General features: G+C 42.0%; 2 long non-coding RNA genes, 1 other non-coding gene and 1 pseudogene across 3 annotated transcripts; 2 read left to right on the forward strand and 2 right to left on the reverse strand.

Moving 5' to 3' along the window:
- Positions 1–1,859: 1,859 nt before the first annotated feature.
- On the forward strand, positions 1,860–15,434 carry LOC117067578. The gene is made up of 3 exons (XR_004430790.1): positions 1,860–1,870; positions 3,132–3,142; positions 15,357–15,434. It is a non-coding gene; the product is annotated as an uncharacterized LOC117067578 (long non-coding RNA).
- LOC117068173 lies at positions 2,375–2,476 on the forward strand. The gene has a single exon (XR_004431022.1). It is a non-coding gene; the product is annotated as a U6 spliceosomal RNA (small nuclear RNA).
- Positions 15,435–16,671: 1,237 nt separating the features above from the next.
- On the reverse strand, positions 16,672–18,384 carry LOC117067575 (annotated as a pseudogene).
- A 6-nt stretch (positions 18,385–18,390) lies between these two features.
- On the reverse strand, positions 18,391–19,683 carry LOC117067576. Its single transcript, XR_004430788.1, has 3 exons — positions 19,547–19,683; positions 19,343–19,447; positions 18,391–19,183 (listed from the first exon to the last, which is right to left on the reverse strand). It is a non-coding gene; the product is annotated as an uncharacterized LOC117067576 (long non-coding RNA).
- Positions 19,684–20,456: the final 773 nt, after the last annotated feature.

Consider the following 20,456-nt stretch of genomic DNA (forward strand, 5'->3'; position numbering starts at 1 on the left):
TAAATTAAAAAATTTAAAAATGAAATATATTTCACCCTTTATATTGATTTTAATTTATATTTTGAAGAAAATTTTTTAAAATTATATTTGAATATCTTTTTTTTTAATCTTTGAGAAGAATTACAAATTGCAAAGCGATAAAAATGAGAAAATACTAAAGTAGAACTTGGGGGAAGCTGGGAAGAAAAACTAAAATTCACCACACAAAATTCACCCATTACTAATTTAAAAAAAAATGAAAATGAGTAAGAAAAGTATTGTCAATAGATCAACAGGCTACGAGGTCATCTGAAGTCCCTGACACTTGATCTCCTTTACTAGAATATTTAATTATATCAAAACATTGTGAATAAACAGACGGCCTCCACTATACTCTTGCCCCAAGCCTTACAAATATGAGGGGCATGCCTGCTTCCTGCTTTCCCTCTCCCTCCTTGTGATCTGACAGCACTCCTGAATGGGAGAACATTTATAAATACCTACGTCCAGAATCTAACTCTGTTTTACAGAGAAACACAAAACAGTTTCACACAGCATGGCTATTATACACTGAATTTTCTAGGAATGCAACTAACATGAAACTTAAGGAAAGACAGTACTTTGCTTTATTCAAAATGTTTACCCTGAGCTGTCAGCATTTCAAAGTCACTAATGTCAACACTGCCTGGTATTTGAATTCTCAACACTGCACCCATGAGTCAATCTCATTTGTAGCATTCAAGCTTATAGACAGCAATCTCCACTAATGTACAAACATCTGACTGTCTTCTAACGGAGTCAGGCTCCAGCATTTACACACTGATATGTCACTTTATTAGAAATTATTTGCCTATTACTTCTTCTCTACATTACAAGTACAGGATTATATTGATTTTTTTCAGTAATGTATATGGACTGGTGAATTTCATTTTTACAGAATAATCATCATTTAAAAGGGTAACTGGACTACTAGGTTGAGGCCTCTGCCATGAGCAGCTTCAGAAGGTCTGCTAGCGCTCCCTTCTCCTTGCCTGCATGCACAGAAGGCCACACAAGGGAAACAGCAATGGCCAGCTGATAAGAACAGGGGTCATCGTGCAAGCAGAAGGGGAGGACAAGGCCACCTTCCAGCAGGCACTAAAGTAACAATGAGAACAACAAAAACAAAATACATAGAAAAGAAAAAAATGGCAAAATTGTACTTCAGGCTTTAGTGCCTTCCTTACTTTCACCCCAAATAATGCAAAAATTTTTCCTCTTCCTTCAACAGAGCATAAATGATACGACCTGGCTGGACACCATGGCTTACACCTATAATACCATCACTTTGGGAGGCTGAGGCAAGAGGATTGATGGAGCCCAGGAGCTCGAGGCTACAGTAAGCTATAATCATGCCACTGCACTTCAGCCTGGGCAAAAGAGTGACAGCCTGTTTAAAAAAAAAAAAAAAAACCTGATAACCACACATTCTCCAGTGGTATCTCTCTCAGTCTCTCAATTTCTGATTTTTGGACTTCCCTCTGTAAGATAGGTGATCACAGAAAACTCTCTAGATCTATCTGGAAAGCTCTGGAAGATCATAAAAGGGAACCAGCTGAGGATTCCAAGTAAATATGCACCTATGAAACAAAGTTACTGGTAGAAATCGGAGATTTCAAAAAAATCTCCAATTTGCTTTCTCATTGAAATTCAAGATGTGATAGCTATGAAATTTGAGCAAGAAGTCATGCAGAAGAAATAATTTGAAAGCAGAGAAATTAGACTAAAGATTAAAAACACAATAGTTGAAGAAAAGAAACATACAAACATACAAAGCAAAGCATATTAGATGATAAACTTTGAAAAAACAGAGCATGAATGAAAGTGATCACAAGAATCAGAGAAAATATATGTGACACAGAAGAAATACCCAGGAGACCAAATACACACATACTTTAATTTCCTGGAGGAGACTCCAGGGTGAAAAGAGAAGCAATAATCAAAGCAATAACAGAATGCCTAGAAGGCATTTAATAAAACCCATCACCAAATCCTAATAACTCAAAGGAATGTAGGAGAAGACTTAACATGTAAAACAATGCCCCAAGCCAACTTTCTGAATCATATTTAATGAGAAAACACCAAAATCACCCACAGTAAAGTGAGAGCAAGTCAAGGTGTCACTAGCATTTAACACAACTGGGATCACACACGCACAAAACAGCAAGAACCAGAAATAAAAGAACAACTCCTGGAATGGAGGAGAAAAAAGGCATTGTTATCTGCAGCTGATATGAATGTCTGCTTGGAAGACATCTGCGAATCAACTGAAAACCATTAGTGTTAAGGAGAGGATGGTAAGGGAGCGAGCCAGTTCCAAACTAAATATTTTTAAACTATGTAATTAGAAAATATAGTCAGTGACAGTGCTAACACCAAAATTGGAATGATACAGAGAAGATTAGCATGGTTCCTGTGTAAGGATGACATTCAAAGTCGTCAAATAGTCCATATTTTTAAAAATAAGAAAAAAATGAAATGAACAAAGAATCCCATTCACAATAGGAATAAAAGTATAAAACAAAGGCATAAACTCAACAAAAAAGGAAGGAAGGAAGGAAGGGAGGGCAGGAGGCAGGGAGGGAGGGAAGGCATAAACAAAGATAAACTCAACAAAAAGGAAAGGAGGGGAGGAGAGCAGGGAAGGGGGGGGAAGGAAATAGCAAACTTTAGGGGAAGAGTCAAAAAAAAAAAAAGGAAGAGAGGACATGGAGAACTGCAGAGACTGACAGGTGCTGGATGGAAAGAGTTGGCAAATATGTCAATATTCTTGCGGGAGGTGCAGGGAGAGCTCCCCGCTGTCTATACCACAGGCACCCAGGGAGGACCCAGGAAAGCTTCCACCCCCAAACCAGCACTGCACTTTGTGCCAACACAGAAAGCCACAGAAAACCCTTGGCCCCACTCCAAAGCCCTAACTAAATCATGTACTCCCGGGAAACGCAGGGCCAAGACACCACCATGGGCGTCATCAAGCTTAGAATTAATTCAGCACCATGTTCTCACTCATAGGTGGGAATTGAACAATAAGAACACTTGGACACAGGAAGGGGAACATCACACACTGGGGCCTGTTGTGGGGTGGGGGGAGGCGGGAGGGATAGCATTAGGAGATATACCTAATGTAATTAATGAGTTAATGGGTGCAGCACACCAACATGGCACATGTATACATATGTAACAAACCTGCACGTTGTGCACATGTACCCTAGAACTTAAAGTATAATTTTTAAAAAGAGGGAAAAAAAGAAAAAAAAAGAATTAATTCAGCACCTTAACTAGTGTGGAGTTCATAACATCCTCACAACTGGGTTTACCTCGGACACCACCAGAAGCTGAAAGCCATTCCTGCTCCATCCACGTATGATGGATAAACAAAGTGTGGCTATCCAGACAATGGATTATTATTCAGCCTTAAAAAGGAAGGAAATTCTGACACATGCCCCAGTGCGGATGAACCTGAAGGATACTATGTCAAGGGAAATAAGCCAGTCACAAAAGGATACTGTATGATCTCGCTTGGATGCAGAATCTTAAACAGTCAAACTCACAGAAACAGAAAGTCAAGTGGTGACTGCCAAGGGCTGCAGACAGGGCAACGGGGAGTTGTTCAGTGGGTACAGATCCGTAAGTTTGAGGGACCTGCTATGCAGCATTGCCCGTGAATTACACACTTAAAAATGTGTCCAGACAACCATTCTGCTTTTAACTTCCAGGAAATTAGGTTGGTGCAAAAGTAATTGCAATTTTGAAAATGGCAAAAATCACAATTACTTTTTTGCACCAATCTAATACATTATATAAGATATTCAACACTTTATTATAAAATGGGCTCTGTATTAGATGATTTTGTCCAAATGTAGGCTAATATGAGAGTTCTGAGCCCCGTTTAAGGCAGGCTGGGCTCAGCTATGATGTTCAGAAGGTTAGGTGCATTAAATGTATTTCCAACTCAGCATATTTTCAGCTTATGATGGGTTTATCTGGAGGTAACCAATGAAATAACTGGAGGAGCATCTGTACTGAATCTGAATTTTTTTTAATCACAAAATATATTCATTGATAAATGATCTCTCTAAAATTACGAAAACAACAACAAACTCATTCCTGGCATGCTGTGATTTTGCAGGTTCTCATCTCCAAACAGACTTGGCCCCACCTGCCCCAGGCCCCTCCCTTGAGTCCCCAACACTTCTTCAGGGCCCTTCAGAACTCACAGTGAATCAACACTTCCTATAGACTGAGCTCTCTGAACGTCCCCTCACTTCCACAGCTGGATGAATCCCACCACTGCCTTTCCAAGTCAGTCTGTTCATTTTCTCACATTTCCCAAGCTGAAGGTCTCGTTGTACCTCACATCTATGACTGTTGCTTCCCCACTGTCTGTTCCCTTCCCCACTGTAAACAGACACCCTCCATCTCCACAGTTCACGCAGCAGGACCTGGCATCCTCTTCCCCTCCCTGTTGCCATCTACACACCCCCACTCCATTCTCCCCATTCCCTGACATCCCTGGCTCACGGCGCTCCTCCTTCTGTGGCATCCAAGAAACTGACCCACCCACCTTCCAGCCTCTCAATTCCAAGACTTCCAACATCGCCTTCCTCCACTCTCACCCCAGCAAGCCAACCCATCCATGGTTTTCTCTCAGCTTCTATTTCCTTCTCTGCAAATCCTGGTACCAATATTTATCTCGCATGGACTTGGACAGTCTGCTTAATTTCTTTATGCCTCAGTCTCCTGATCTATAAAATGGGAATGATAATAAGGAGACTATGTCATAGGGTTGTAGTAAAGACTAAAGGAGACTATATTCATTGCATACTGAGAACAGTGGTTAGCACATAGTGAGCAAAGAATGCTAGTCACCAGTAATAGTAATTCTACAACAGGTAAAGATGATGGGGGAAGAAAACAAGTCTCCCTACCTGAGGCAAACAGAGTAGCAGAACAAAGAACTCTGGAGTCAGACCCTGGGTTTGAATTTGGGAACACTACCTATCCTGGAGCCTTGGCTTCTTCACGTGTCAGATGGGGATAAGAATACTTACCTTCCATGTTAGACGAGTTCCCCTGATAGGAGCCCAGAGTTATTCCCTCCCCGTGTCAGAGAGGACAGGTGTCTCAGGTTGGAGCCTCAGGCATTACCTGGGTGTGATGCAGGTAACTGGAGCATGCAGGGGTCCAGGTATCAGCGAGGACATGGACAGCTTCTTGGCAGTGAGCCAATCATGACTGCTTGCCCTTACTGATCACCATCTGAGATGTCTGAGATTCTGCAAGCATTCAAGTGGAGTTTGGCCACAGTAAAACTAGCCCTTCACATTTATTTTGCCTTTTAGAAAACACTGATATCAGTTTAAAATAGTGACGTGTCTTTGGATCCCACGTGTGCTATATAAAGAAACATCTAAATGGGCACTTCCATGTCTCATGGTTTTAAAAATGTTTTAAATGTGGCTGTGCGAACCTCCTTCTAGCCGACTGCTGTCTCCAGAAGAGATCCATGTTCACTCCTCATCTCTTGGGAAGGCCCATCAGATTTCATTTCACTCATCCCACTTCTAACATAAGCAGAAATCTTACCCTACACCAACTTTACCATCCATCAGGAGAATCCAGCAATCCTACTTCCAGGTATATACCCTCAAAAAGTCAAAGCAGTGTCTCAAGGAGATATTTGTACACCTGTGTACAGAGCAGCATTATTCACAATAGCCAAAAGGTAGAAATGGGCCAAGGGTACTTCAACAGGTGAATGGATAAAGAAAATATGGTATATCCACACAAGGAAATATTATTTAACCTCAAAAAGGAAGGAAATTCTGACACGTGCTACAGCATGGATGAACCTTGAGGATATTATGCTGAGTGAAATAAGCCAGTTGCAAAAGGACAAGCACTGTATGATGCCACTCTTGTGAGGAACCTAGAGCAGTCAGATTCATAGAGACAAAGAACAGAACGGCGCTTGAAAGGAGCTAAGGGAAGCGGAATGGGAAGCGAGTGTTTAATGGGGACAGACTTTCACTTTGGGAAGATGAAATAGTTCTAGAGATGGAAGGTGGTGATGGTTGTACAACAATGTGAATGAACTTAATGCCACTGAACTGTACTCTTAAAGATGATTCTGTGTATTTTTCCACAATTCAAAAACCAGGAAAGTTGAGAGCCGGCTGGCTTTCCCCTTCAGAATATATCCAGACACTGCGGTGCGCTGGTGCCACGGCTGCCGGCCCAGCCCAGGTCACTTCTTTCTTAGACCACAGCCCTAGCCTCCAAACTGGTCTGCGCACTCCATCTGTCCACTCTCAACAAACAGCCCAAAGCAGTCATTTTAAAACAAGGTCAGGTCATACCACTGCTCTGTGCAAAACCTTGCAAAAGTTCCCCAGTGGAGTCAGAGCAAAAAAATCCAAAGTCCTGACAGTGACTCGCAAGCTCCCCCATCTTTCTGCCCTCCTCCCCAACTGCTTGTTCACTCTGCTGCGGCCCCACTGGCCTTTCTACCACTCCCTGGATGTGGGGGACACAGGCCAGCGGTCATCTCTGCCTGGAATGTCCACCACTCCAGCTGTCCACCTGGCTTTCTCATCTCTCCCATGACTTGCTCATGTACCTTTATGAAGGCAGGGATGTTTGTCCTGCTCACTCATATATATTCCTTTTGCCTAGAACAGCGCCAGGCACATGGTAGCCACTCAAAGATATTTGTTGAATTAATGAATAAATAGAAGGATTATTTCTAAAGTCAGAAACATTTGTCAGAACCAGAACTTGGAGCAGAGGAGCAGGTGGGTGCTTTTGACAAGGCTGCCACCTAGTGGTTGGATTCCTTGACAGCCTTCTGGGGGTTCCCCAATCTTTCACTTGACCCTGGGGCAGGCAGGGAGGACTACTACCTGCACACAAGGAATCTCCTCATTCCCTAAAAGCCACACCATTGTGTAAGATGAGATATACATTGGGAGGCTGAGGCAGGAGAATGGCATAAACCCGGGAGGCGGAGCTTGCAGTGAGCTGAGATCCGGCCACTGCACTCCAGTCCGGGCGACAGAGCGAGACTCCGCCTCAAAAAAAAAAAAAAAAAAAAAGATGAGATATACACAAAGGACACCTCAGGGAGAAAAAGAAGAATAAGAACTGGAATCCAGGCCAGGCGCAGTGGCTCATGCCTGTAATCCCAGCACCTTGCGAGGCCAAGGCAGGAGCCCAGGAGTTCAAGACCAGCCTGGGCAACATGGTGAGACCCTGGTGGTGTGCACCTGTAGTCCCAGCTACTCGAGAGCTGGGGCAGGAGGATCTCTTGAGCCCAGAAGTTGGAGGCTGCAATCAGTTATGATTGCACCACTGCACTCCAGCCTGGACAACAGAGCAAAACTGTCTCTAGAAAAAAAAAAAAAAAAAAAATCAGGATTTTTTGGAATCCAGATATGTGAATAATGTTAATGAAAGAAAACCAATTAGAAAAAGTGGATGTTCCATAATGAAACCTGGGGTGGGCATGGGAGAGAATAAGTCAAACTTGTTTGACCTTCCTGAAGCTAAGGTTCCTGGTCTAGATAAAATAACCATGCTCTTCCTCTGGCTGTTGTGAGCATCAAGGGAGACAGCAGCTCAGAGAAGCCAGCACGTGCAGGTAGGTGGCAGGGCTTGAAAATAGTAGTCCCTTTCGTGATTTTTGCTGTGTTCTTGCTATTGTTGGAACAAACTTTGGCATAGCCCCAGAGAACAGCATAAGGCCTGGCAACTAGAAACTGGAAATAGCCTTGAGAAGAATGAAGAAGCTCATGCCTCCCCATTCAAGCAGTTCCAGTACCACCCATGACAGATGGCAAGTTGGTGCCCTAGGCAAGGCTGAGACAATGATATCATTATTACGACCAAAAGATTACACGTTTCTTCCTGGAGTAGATTTCAGGGATTCTCCCTGAAGACAGATCAGCTCCCAAGAAAGGGTGCAGTAAAATACAGGCCGACTATAGGTTTAATTCTTGTGCGTTCAAAGTCACAAATACTGTATTAAAATTTCATGACAAAAATATTTCTCAAAATTAACACAATTGAAATAAAATACAGGCCGGGCGCGGTGGCTCAAGCCTGTAATCCCAGCACTTTGGGAGGCCGAGGCGGGCGGATCACGAGGTCAGGACATCGAGACCTCCCTGGCTAATACGGTGAAACCCCGTCTCTACTAAAAAAATACAAAAAACTAGCTGGGCGAGGTGGCGGGCGCCTGTAGTCCCAGCTACTCCAGAGGCTAAGGCAGGAGAATGGCGTGAACTTGGGAGGTGGAGCTTGCAGTGAGCTGAGATCTGGCCACTGCACTCCAGCCTGGGCAGCAGAGCGAGACTCCATCTCAAAAAAAAATAAATAAATAAATAAAAAATAAATAAATAAAATACAGATAATACCATGCTATGCATCGTAGAAAACTTGTCCCCAAGTCAAAAGTATAAAAACTAAGTCTTGCATGCCATAAAAAGAATTCTGCCCCCTGCAAGTCTAATATATGGTTGATTTCCTCTGAGAGGAAATTTCTCTGAAAGGAAATCAACTATATATTGCCAGAGTTCCCTCAATTTCCTTTAATTTTATTCTTTTTCTTCACAGCTGAGCCTATAGAAAATTGCTTTAAGTCCAGTGAGCATCTAGTTTCTTTTTTTTTTTTTTTTTTTTTTTTTTTTTTTTGAGACGGAGTCTCGCTCTGTCGCCCAGGCTGGAGTGCAGTGGCCGGATCTCAGCTCACTGCAAGCTCCGCCTCCCGGGTTTACGCCATTCTCTCGCCTCAGCCTCCCGATAGCTGGGACTACAGGCGCCCGCCATCTCGCCCGGCTAATTTTTTGTATTTTTTGTAGTAGAGACGGGGTTTCACAGTGTTAGCCAGGATGGTCTCGATCTCCTGACCTCGTGATCCGCCCGTCTCGGCCTCCCAAAGTGCTGGGATTACAGGCTTGAGCCACCGCGCCCGGCCGCATCTAGTTTCTAACATGCTAAATAATTTCCATCTTTGTATCAACTGTAGTTTTATTTTTTTGAGACTGAGTCTCACTGTGTCACCCAGGCTCGAGTACGGTGGCACGGTCTCGGCTCACTGCAGCCTCCACTTCCCAGGTTCAAGAGATTCTCCTGCCTTAGCCTCCCAAGTAGCTGGGATTACAGGTGCCTGCCACCACACTTGGCTAATTTTTTGTATTTTTAGTAGAGAAGGGGTTTCGCCATGTTGGTCAGGCTGGTCTCAAACTACCTCAGGTGATCCGCCTGCCTCGGCCTCCCAGAGTGCTGGGATTACAGGCATGTGCCACCGCACCCGGCAGTATTGATATTTTAAAACCCATGCTTATTACTACAGGTTGAGTATCCCTTATCCAAAATGCTCAGGACCATAAGTGTACTGGATTTCTGATTTTTTATTTTGGAATATTTGCATTCTGCTTACCAGTTGAGCATCCCTAATCTGAAAATCCAAAATCCAAAATGCTCCAGTGAGCATTTCCTTTGAGCATCATGTCAGTGCTCAAAACATTTCAGATTTTGGAGCATTTGGGATTTTGACTTTTTGGATTTGGGATGTTCAACCTGTATAACTGGTTGCTGTAGCCCCAACCAGCACTTTCATTTTCCTAGTTTTCTCGCATGTAAAATAGACAAAATGCAATCAAATATTGAAATGATTACCAAAACATACAACTGCAGAGGTGATAAGACCTACAACAGAGAGGCACTGCAACCACTGCTCCTAATGGTCATCCCAATAGACTGGAATTCACCTATTCCAAATGAGGCAGTTTGGGGACACCATGACAACAGACAAAAGTATCAGCTGTCCAAAGGTGCTACAAAAATGTTGAGGACTACTGACATATAAAAATAAAAGCTCTCAGCCGGGCACGGTGGCTCACGCTTGTAATCCCAGCAGTTTGGGAGGCCGAGGCGGGTGGATCACCTGAGGTCAGGAGTTTGAGACCAGTCTGACCAACATGGAGAAACCCCATCAATATTAAAAGTACAAAATTAGCCGCACATGGTGGCGCATGCCTGTAATCCCAGCTACTCAGGAGGCCGAGGCAGGAGAATCGCTTGAACCCAGGAGGCAGAGATTATGGTGAGCCGAGATCATGCCATTGCACTCCAGCCTGGGCAACAAGAGTGAAACTCCATTTCAAAAAATAAAATAAAATACACACACAAAAAAAGCTTCAGAAACAAAATGTAATTTTCAAATTCAACCCTATTAAGTCATATAACTTAATTTCACTTAAATGAAGTAATCACCAAACAATTCGTGTAACTAGGAGAATAATAACTGTCACTTACATTTCATTGCAGCCTGTAAAGTATTCACAGACCTTTTCCCCAGCATCACTGTGTATTAGATATGTAATTATTTCCTTTCTTTGACAAATAAAGGATGCCAATGTCCCTTGGGGCATGGGAACTTGTCTACTTTAGGAGCCAATATGAAACCAAGGTATTTTCCTAGAATCCTGTGCAAAGGAGCAGATGTTATAAGCAAACAAACAAACAAAAAAACCCACCAACAAATGGCTAAAGAACACTACAAAAGGCAAGTAGAAGAGGAAGGATTTTGTGAAGGCAAAAAAAAAGTTTAGTTTACATTTATATTGTCTAAATTTATATTGTATTTACCTTGTTTTTTAATTTTTTATAGCAACGTATACATATGTTTAAAATGTTCAAACAGCACAGGAAAATCTAAAATGAAAAAATTTTCCTCTGCCACTTTCAATTCTGGTAACTCTCCTTAAAGAGAATCATTCTGACATTCTTCCAGGAAAAAAAGTTGATTTTAATAATTAATATATACTTTTAAAACCAAAACCAAATTAAGGTTATACCATATGCACCATATTATTTTCCCCACTTAGTAATGTATCTTGGAGATCTTTCCCAATCAGTACACACAAATCTACTGTATTCATTTTCATGCCTGTATACTCTTCTACTGCACCAAAATCACATTGTTCAACCAGCCCTGTATGAATACATACTTAGGTTGTTTCCCATATTATACTATCATCAATAATCATGCAATAGAACTTGCTCATACATGTTGGCATTCTTTTCCAAGAATATCAGTAACGTTAAGTGCTAAATAATAGAAATGCTTGATCAAAGGTTATATTAATATTTAGATAGATATTACCAAATTGTTCCTGTGCATCAACCATATGTGACTCCTTATACCCTTAATGACACCAGAAATGATAAACTGTTTTAATTTTTGCTAATGTATTAGGGGAAATTATATACCTAGTTGTTGTTTTGCTTGCTTTATTTATTTATTTATTTTTTGTGAGACAGGGTCTCACTGTTGCCCAGGCTGAAGTGCAGTGGCATAATTTCAGTTCACTGCAGCCTTCACTTCCCAGGTTCAAGTGATCCTCCCACCTCTGTCTCCCAAGTAGCTGGGACCACAGGCGCACGCTTCCATGCTCGGCTAATTTTTGTACTTTTTGTACAGATGGGGTTTCACCACGTTGCCCAAACTGGTCTCCAACTCCTGGGCTCAAGCGATCTGCCCACCTCAGCCTCCCAAAGTGCTAGGATTACAGGCGTGAACCACTGCACCCAGCCTTGCTTTACTTTTCTTGAACTTTAAGTAAGGCTTAGTATCTTTCCACTGGCCATCTGTATTTTTTCATGGGAGCTATATATATTTCTATTATATTATTTTTCCTTTTCTTCCTTTTTTTTTTTTTTTTTTTTTGAGCTAGTGTATCACTCTGTCACCCAGGCTAGAGTGCAGTGGTGTGTTCATAGCTCATGGCAGCCTCAAACTCCCAGGCTCAAACAATCCTCCCACCTCAGCCTCCCAAATAGCTGGGACTACAGGCACGCACCCAGCTAATTTTTATTTATTTATTTATTTATTTTTGTAGAGATGAGGTCTCACTATGTTGCCCAGGCTGGTCTTGAACTCCTGGGCTCAAGCAATCCTCCCACTTCGGCCTCCCAAATTGCTGTGATTATAGGCATGAGCCACCACATCTGGCCTATTTTTCTTTTTCTTATTGATTTGTATAAACTCTTTGTAAATAAGCCTTTTGTTACATGTATTGCAAATAATTTCCTCTTTTTGCAAAGAAGTTTCTTATATTTATGAAAGTACGTTTTTCATCCTTTCCTTCATGGCTTCTGTGTTTGTTCCTACTTAGAAAGGCTCTTCCAAGGCCAAGACTACGAATTAATTCTCTGATGCTTTCTCTTTGTAGTTTTGCAGTTTCATTTTTTAATATTTAAATATTTAATCCTCTTAGAATTTATTTTGATGGGAGGAAGGAGATAGTGATCCAGCTGTATTCTTTCCTAAATACTTACTCGGTCACATTTTTGAGTGAATTATCCACTGTGATACAAAATGCCACCTTTCCCCTCTACTAAATCTTCCAGTGTATTCTGCACTTTGTCCACCGTTCCACTGAGCTGCCTAGCGCCTCTTCAGTTCCAGAATGCCTAATGTTAATCCCCTGATTACTATTTTCAGAATTTTCCTGGTTACTCTAGAATATCTATTCTGCTAGGTCAGGATTTCTTAGCAGCAGTACTGTTGATATTTTTGGGCAGGACACTCTGCTGCAGGGACAGTCTTGTGCATCCTAGGATGTTTAGTATCTCTGGCTTCTGCCCACTAGATGGCAGTAGCAGCCCCGAGTCATAACAGCCAAAAAAAATGTCTCCAGACATTGCCAATTGTTCCCTGGGTTGGAACTGGAGGAGCAAAATCGTCCCCCATTGAGAACAATGGGTTTTAGATAAATTCCAGTTATTTTATTATGCTTCCACTCCCAAATTCCCACTGATATTATAATCAAGATGAAAATGAATTCTTAGAATAATTCAGACATCCTTATTACATTTTATATGTTGTACTAATTAAGTTTAATCTTAACTCTATTTAATTTTCCTATCTAAGAATCACATATATGTTTTCACTTATTTATGTCTTCTTTGAAGGACATAAGACTTCTCCTTCAAAAGAGTTTTAAGATATTTTTATATAGATGCTTACACTATTTATTTCTAAATATTTTGCCCTTTCATTCCTTTATAAATAGAATTGTTTCTTACATTATTATCTTTTCTAATTAGTCACTGATAAGAAAGCAATTGATGGCCGGCGTGGTGGCTCATGCCTGTAATCCCAACACTTTGGGAGGCCAAGGAGGGGGGATCACGAGATCAGGAGATCAAGACCATCCTGGCTAACATGGTGAAACCCCATCTCTACTAAAAATACAAAAAAATTAGCTGGACGTGGTGGTGGGAGCCTGTAGTCCCAGCTACTCGGGAGGCTGAGGCAGGAGAATGGCGTGAACCCGGGAGGCGGAGCTTGCAGTGAGCCGAGATCGTGCCACTGCACTCCAGCCTGGGCTACAGAGTGAGACTCCATCTCAAAAAAAAAAAAAAAAAAAAAAAGCTATTGATATATTATAGTCTACAACTAGCCACACACCAAACTCTTATTGTCTCTAATAGAATTTAAGAAAATTCTAAGACACAATTTTCAGGAACTTCAAAGCATACAATGTTATTATCTGATTACAATCATCATTTTGCTCCCTCATTTCCAATATTTATGTGCTTCCATATCTCTCTTATCTTACTGCCTTGGTTAATATCTACAGAAAATTTTAGATGACAGTGGTGATAGCAAGCAACCTTGAATTATCTTTGACTTTAATGGGAATCGCTGGCTTTTGTTTGTGACACATACATCATTAAAGATGTCTCTGCACATGTACAGTCTATCAAGAGCTTGTTGTTAAATCAGAAGGATTGTTAATTGTGTCAAATGTATGTTCTGCATCTATAGAGATAACTGTACAGTTTTTCTTCTTTGGCCTGTTAATATGGTATGATGGATTGTATTCCAAAATTTCTTAATATTCATCCATTCTTGGGTGGCATAAATTCACTTAGTTGTGATGTACACTACTGTTCTTTTAATGTATTGTTCAATCCTATGTGCTAATATTTTTATTTCAAATTTTTTAAATTTTTATTTATTTTTTTATTTTTTTGAGATGGAGTCTTGCTCTGTCACCCAGGCTGGAGGGCAGTGGCATGATCTCGGCTCACTGCAACCTCCACCTCCCAGGTTCAAGTGATTCTCCTGCCTCAGCCTCCTGAGTAGCTGGGATTACAGGCACCCGCCACCGTGCCCAACTAATTTGTGTATTTTTAGTAGAAATGAGGTTTCACCATGTTGGCTGGGCTAGTCTTGATCTCCTGACCTCGTGATCCACCTGCCTTGGCCTCCCAAAGTGCTGGGATAACTGGTGTGAGCCACCACGCCCGGCTGATCTCAAATTTTTATATTAATATTTGATCATGGGATCAGTCTGTCTTTTTTTTCCTTTTCAACACTTTATATCGTTTATTAATGCAATATACATTAGATCTAAAATCTGCAGTTTCTAGGCACAATATGTGTAGATCTTTCAGATCCTTCTGCGGTTTTAGGTTATTTCTATAGAGGTACCTTTAAGTGAATGAATAACACATTCTATAATTCCTGAAAATATAGTACAGAGTGAAATGATTTAAATATAATTTAGGCAATGTTGATTATGAAAACAGATAATCTCTCAATACAATACTTCTCTGTCTTGGGAAAAATAATAAAGCAAAGAAAATAATTCATTTCTGAAGTTGCTTTCCTTCACTTGTAAAGGTCTGATCTCCTCCCACTATGCATATGTACCCTTTACTGTTAAGGAAAGCTTTGCATATTTAGATACAGAAGAATAGGCTACATAAATACTAAAGATGTGTCATTCTCCCAAAGGAGACAAAAGTGGTTTTCAATGATTCCTTGCGTCATGTTGATGAGTCTGTAGAATTCAGAACCCTGTGGACACAGCTAATATCCCTGTTCTTAGGGTAGATGTAAGGACACCAGGTCATTGGTAGGGAGGTACAGGCCCTTCCCCTGCTGTTGCAGAGAGAAAATGACTCAAGAAAATTGGGCTAAAATTTGTTTAAAGAAAAAAACAGGCTGGGCGCCATGGCTCACGCCTGTAATCTCAGCACTTTGGGAGGCCAAGGCGGGCGGATCACAAGGTCAGGAGATCAAGACCATCCTGGCTAACACGGTGAAACCTCGCCTCTACTAAAAATACAAAAATTAGCTGGGTGTGGTGGTGTGCACCTGTAGTCCCAGCTACTCGGGAGGCTGAGGCAGGAGAATCGCTTGAACCCGGCAGGCAGAGGTTGCAGCAAGCCGAGATCACACCCCTGCACTCCAGCCTGGCGACAGAGTGATATTCCGTCTCAAAAAACAAAAACAAAAACAAAAAATCAAAAAATGTAAGTAAAAGAATCATAGGTGCTGACTGATTGGTATTACCTCTTGGACCAGCCAAATACCTTTATTTTTACTTTCTATATATACATATATATTTTGGTGGCTGTAATCAAATGTATGTTTAAAATTCCTCATTCCCCACTGTAGGGTTCTAACTGCAATTATACTACATTGGCTTTTAACAGGCACCTCTACCATATTCACTGATACTGTGTAAGCTTTGATTGCAGTAGATCTGGATTTAATATCTATTTCTAAGCTGGCCCTATGTAAACTATTTGGTATTTAAATTAAATGAATATTAATGATGCACCTTGGCTTTTTGGTTTTGCAGTATCTTCCTATGCTTGTGCTGACTGTATGAGAAAACTAGGTGTTGAGTAGAAGTTGCCTAGAATAAAATTCTGAGAAATGCTCATTTATAAGTGTTGTAGTGATAGGTAAGTTCTTCCTCCATCCAGAGTTCCACTGTACCTTTGGAATGACAGTGATGTACAATGATGTCTTTCTTTCCACTCTGTCTCAATCAGTAAGAACTGGATATTACTTTAACTTAGCTAGTGTTTTGTTCTAAAAAGTAAACATTATAAAAATGAACCTGAAAAGAGTCTTAGTGAGTCTGAGCTCACCATATTCATATGGTGTGACAGGTATTTAAAGAGGGAGGCATCACTAAAGCTATTTATAAGCCTGAACAACCTTTTCAAAGTTTTCATAAAGTTTTTACAATTTAAACATCCATACTACATCTAGGTATTCAATAAATATAATCACATATGTTGTGCTTTCCATAAATTAAAATCCTCAAATGCATCTCAAACCAAGATGCTATTTCTACATCACGCCTATTTAAAAGCAAATATAATATATACTATTCCTGGTCATAAAACCAGATAAACACCCCTACCGTATTCAAAAGGCAACAACATCTAGTTTCCCTACATCTATTAAATGAGTGCTTTTCTGTTAAAAATCAGAATATAAGCCAGGTGCGGTGGCTTATGCCTGTAATCCCAGCACTTTGGGAGGCCGAGGCAGGTGGATCACAAGGTCAGGAGATCAAGACCATCCTGGCTAACATGCTGAAACCCCGTCCCTACTAAAAATACAAAAAAATCAGCGAGGCGTGGTGGCGGACACCTGTAGTCCCAGCTACTAGGGAGTCTGAGGCAGGAGAATGGCATGAACCCGGGAGGCGGAGCTTGCAGTAAGCCGAGATCATGCCACTGCACTCTAGCCTAGGGAGACAGAGTAAGACTCCATCTCAAAAAAAAAAAAAAAAAAAATCAGAATATGGAAAAAAAATCAATTTTTTCCCCTATGCACCACTGAAAACAAGCATAATCCTCTAAATGTTTTTTTTTTTTTTTAATTTCCTTAGTGTTATTTCTTCTAGACAACTGAGAGGGTGGAGAAAGAAAAGTGATAAGGAAAACATTTTCATCTTGTACATCTTCCTCTAGCCCCTAAAATTCTCATCTGACACTTTGTGACATGTGTAGTGGTGTCAGCATCTCTTCAAATCTAGCTCCCTTCATGTTGGACCCTCTCCTTGGCTTCTTGAGGATCACACCCAGACAGATCACAATTCTCTAAATCAGTTCCTGCCAGAGTTGCTCCTCTGAGGTTACAGTTCTTCAACGTTGCATTTTTTAAGGTAGCCACTCTCAGGTTAATTCCTGTCACGTGACTTTCTTCCATATCCGCACCTTAGAGGTTAGCACCTTCTAAATTGGCTTTAAGACCAGAAGGATCGGCCGGGCGCGGTGGCTCAAGCCTGTAATCCCAGCACTTTGGGAGGCCGAGACGGGCGGATCACAAGGTCAGGAGATCGAGACCATCCTGGCTAATACAGTGAAACCCCGTCTCTACTAAAAACTACAAAAAACTAGCCGGGCGACGAGGCGGGCGCCTGTAGTCCCAGCTACTTGGGAGGCTGAGGCAGGAGAATGGCGTAAACCCAGGAGGCGGGGCTTGCAGTGAGCTGAGATCCGGCCACTGCACTCTAGCCTGGGCGGCAGAGCCAGACTCCGTCTCAAAAAAAAAAAAAAAAGACCAGAAGGATCCTCAAAATTACACAGTTTCAGGGATGCTCCTTCTACATTAGAACAGAGTATCTTGACTCCCTGGAGATTTGCACAGTCAAGCACTGATCCAGAGAGATCAGCTTGTTCAAGACTTAAACAGCAAAGATTTGCATGTGCAACACTGCAGCAGCTTAAATTGGCCGTTTTGAAGTTAATGTATCGAAGGTCCAAACGAGAAAGATCAGCACCGCTGAAGTTCAAACCCTGGCATTGCAGTTCTGACTTGGTTGGAGTTGCTAGCAAAAATCAGACAAATTCCTTTCGGGATATTGTAAATGATCCTCCGGTGGTTGAGAATTCTTTATTGCCACTTCTAGGTGTTCAATCAATGAGTAAATACCAAAAAATCTTACTTCTTCTAACACATCCAATAAATGAATGTCATCATTTACAATAAGCTATCCATGATGCAAGTAGTTCAAAATGGGTTCAAAGTACTCAGGACTTCGGTCAATTAAGAAAGCTCCTCTACGATCTTGGTTATTTCCCAGACACCTTTGTCCTTAAACACATGGGCCAGCATACTGTCAGGGTCTTTATTCCCTAAAGTGCTCTGTGTGGTTGTAAAGTACCGCCCTCCAACATTTAATGTTAGCCAGTCTGTGTGGAATCCTGACAATCCCTCAGGTGGCTTAGAATCTGTCTGAGGATCAATAAATGGCTCGCCTCCACACACAAAACATCATCATCCCTGATCAAAGCAATATTATCAATCAGCCCACCTTTCCCATTATACACACTGGTGGCTTTTATGCTGAGTTTACTGCTGACCACAGAAAGCAAATCAGATAAAGTTCCATACACAGCAACCACCTTTCTGTTCTCAGGGCTGCCGTTCAGGAACACTGTGACCCACCTCATCGTGCTGCCCCCGCTGGGTCCTGAGTGAACTGCCACCCTCCCACCTGGTCCTCCTCCCACCTTTTTCTCCTCCCACCCTTTTCCTTGCTCCATCCACTGGGATTCACCTCCCTTCGCCACCTTCCTGCACCTGGGGACACACCACACTCACTCTGTCCCACATCCGGGACTCGGCTGGTCCTCCTTCCCACCCTGCCCCTAGGCTCCTCCCAGTCTGTCTTTTTTTGAGTGGGGCTTTATTAACTTTTGGAATCAGTGTTAGGCTGGCTTGATAAAAATAAATGGTACTTTTGTTTACCGTATTTTAAAAACCAAGTGTGTGTGTTTGTTTAGTACAATATCAGTGTTTACAATGGTAAAGTCATTATATAGAAAACCCAGGCAATTCCCCTTATATCCAATAAAAGAAAGCCACATATAGTCTTCACAGATTCAACTTTTTGAAAACCGAATAAATTAAAATATACCTTTTGAGATCTAGCCTGAATGTGACTTTTACGAAAAAAGCACAAAAAAGTGCACTACCCTTCAACACATTAAAAATTAATAATGATGTATTTCAGTTATTTTTCCCATCTTAGACAATGTAGCAATACACTGAGGGCTGCACTGTAAGAGTTAGACCATGAAAGCTTAGAGTTATTATCTATATGTGCAAAGAGAAAATTAAACAAATTTTTTGATATTGTATGTTTCACATGCTCTGAACTCAAATATAATGATTGAAAAACCTTTTCGGATTCTCAAAAAATGAGTAACACTGAGAAGGTTCACAGCTTCCAGCTGCCACTGCCGTCCAAGTCACTCTGAGCAGCCTTCCACAGCTGCTGGGCGAGGCTCTTGCCAGCTTTCCATAGGGTTCAGTACAAATATTAGACATCCACCTCTGCAACGGATTGACAGGGTTCATTTATTTCTCTAATGCATTCTGCATCCAGACAGCCCCACAACATACAGCGCCCTGCCTGCATGTCAGGATTTCACACATGCATGGTGACAAATGGACCTCTGGAGGGACCAAAGAAACCACAGCACACCCAGTTACCTTTTGTTTCTCATCAGTCTCCCCACTCTAGATGTAAACTCCCTGTGGGCAGTGACGTCATCTGCCTAAAACAGGTCCGGCACAGGGTAAGTGGTCAAGAAATATCTGACGAGGGAAGGACTGGATGGGTCATGGGTCACTGAAGTGCTTCCATGTGGCCAGGACTGAAGGCCTGCCGGGTCCCGCCTGCCCGGTCCCTCCTACCTGTGCCGCTCCTCAGGCGGCTCTCGGCGAGCTCCGAGATGGCTCCGGCAGTGGCGGTCTTCTTCAGGCGAGCCACCCCCGATGCAGTGGTACTTCCTGGCTTGTTGAGCGTGTCCTCACTGCTGGCCCTCTTGAGCTGAGAGAGTTGGAGGGAAAGAGAGAGGATGAAGAGGTGGTTTTCAGGAAGGAGCGCTATAAACAAGCGGAGCATGGGAGCTGGGCTATGTGCCCAGCAGTCAAGATACAATAACAGCACTTTGAGTAGCATGATAGAGTGAAGTGAAAAAACGCAAACCTGTTTCTGTCATTACAGGTCCGAGTATGATCTCCCACGACTGTTTTCAAAGAGCAGCATAAGACTGTGCGTGAAGAATACCATCAGGTCACACTTCAAGTAATGAGCCTAAAAAAATGTGGCTGGGCACCGTGACTCACGACTGTAGTCCCAGAACTTTGGGAGGCTGAGGTGGGAGGACTGCTGGAGCTCAGGAGCTCAAGACCAGCCTGGGCAACACAGCGAGACTGTGTCTCACAATTTTTTTTTTTTTTAATTAGCTGGGCATGATGATGCCCAGGAGGCTGAGGTGAGAGGATTGCTTGAGCCCAGAAGTTCAAGGTTGCAGTAAGCTATGACTGTGCCACGCACTCTAGCCTGGGTGACAAAGCGAAACCTTGTCTCTAAACAAAAATATTAAATAAAAAATAAATCTGCTTTGCTGGAAGGGGAAAAAAAGAATGGGAACCAATGAAAAAAGAACTGGGAGATAAGCAAAAGGCAGGGTAGGGCAATGCACAAGAAATTCAAGGACAACAAAAAAGGGCTCATGGCATAGGCCAGGAGGACGTGGAGGGAGAGAAACAATCTGAGTATCTGCTGTGGCCTCACCACCACGCATTCTGTAGATTATCT

The sequence above is a fragment of the Trachypithecus francoisi genome, unplaced genomic scaffold, assembly GCF_009764315.1.
Source record: "Trachypithecus francoisi isolate TF-2019V2 unplaced genomic scaffold, Tfra_2.0 Lachesis_group20, whole genome shotgun sequence".
Lineage (NCBI taxonomy): Eukaryota > Metazoa > Chordata > Mammalia > Primates > Cercopithecidae > Trachypithecus > Trachypithecus francoisi.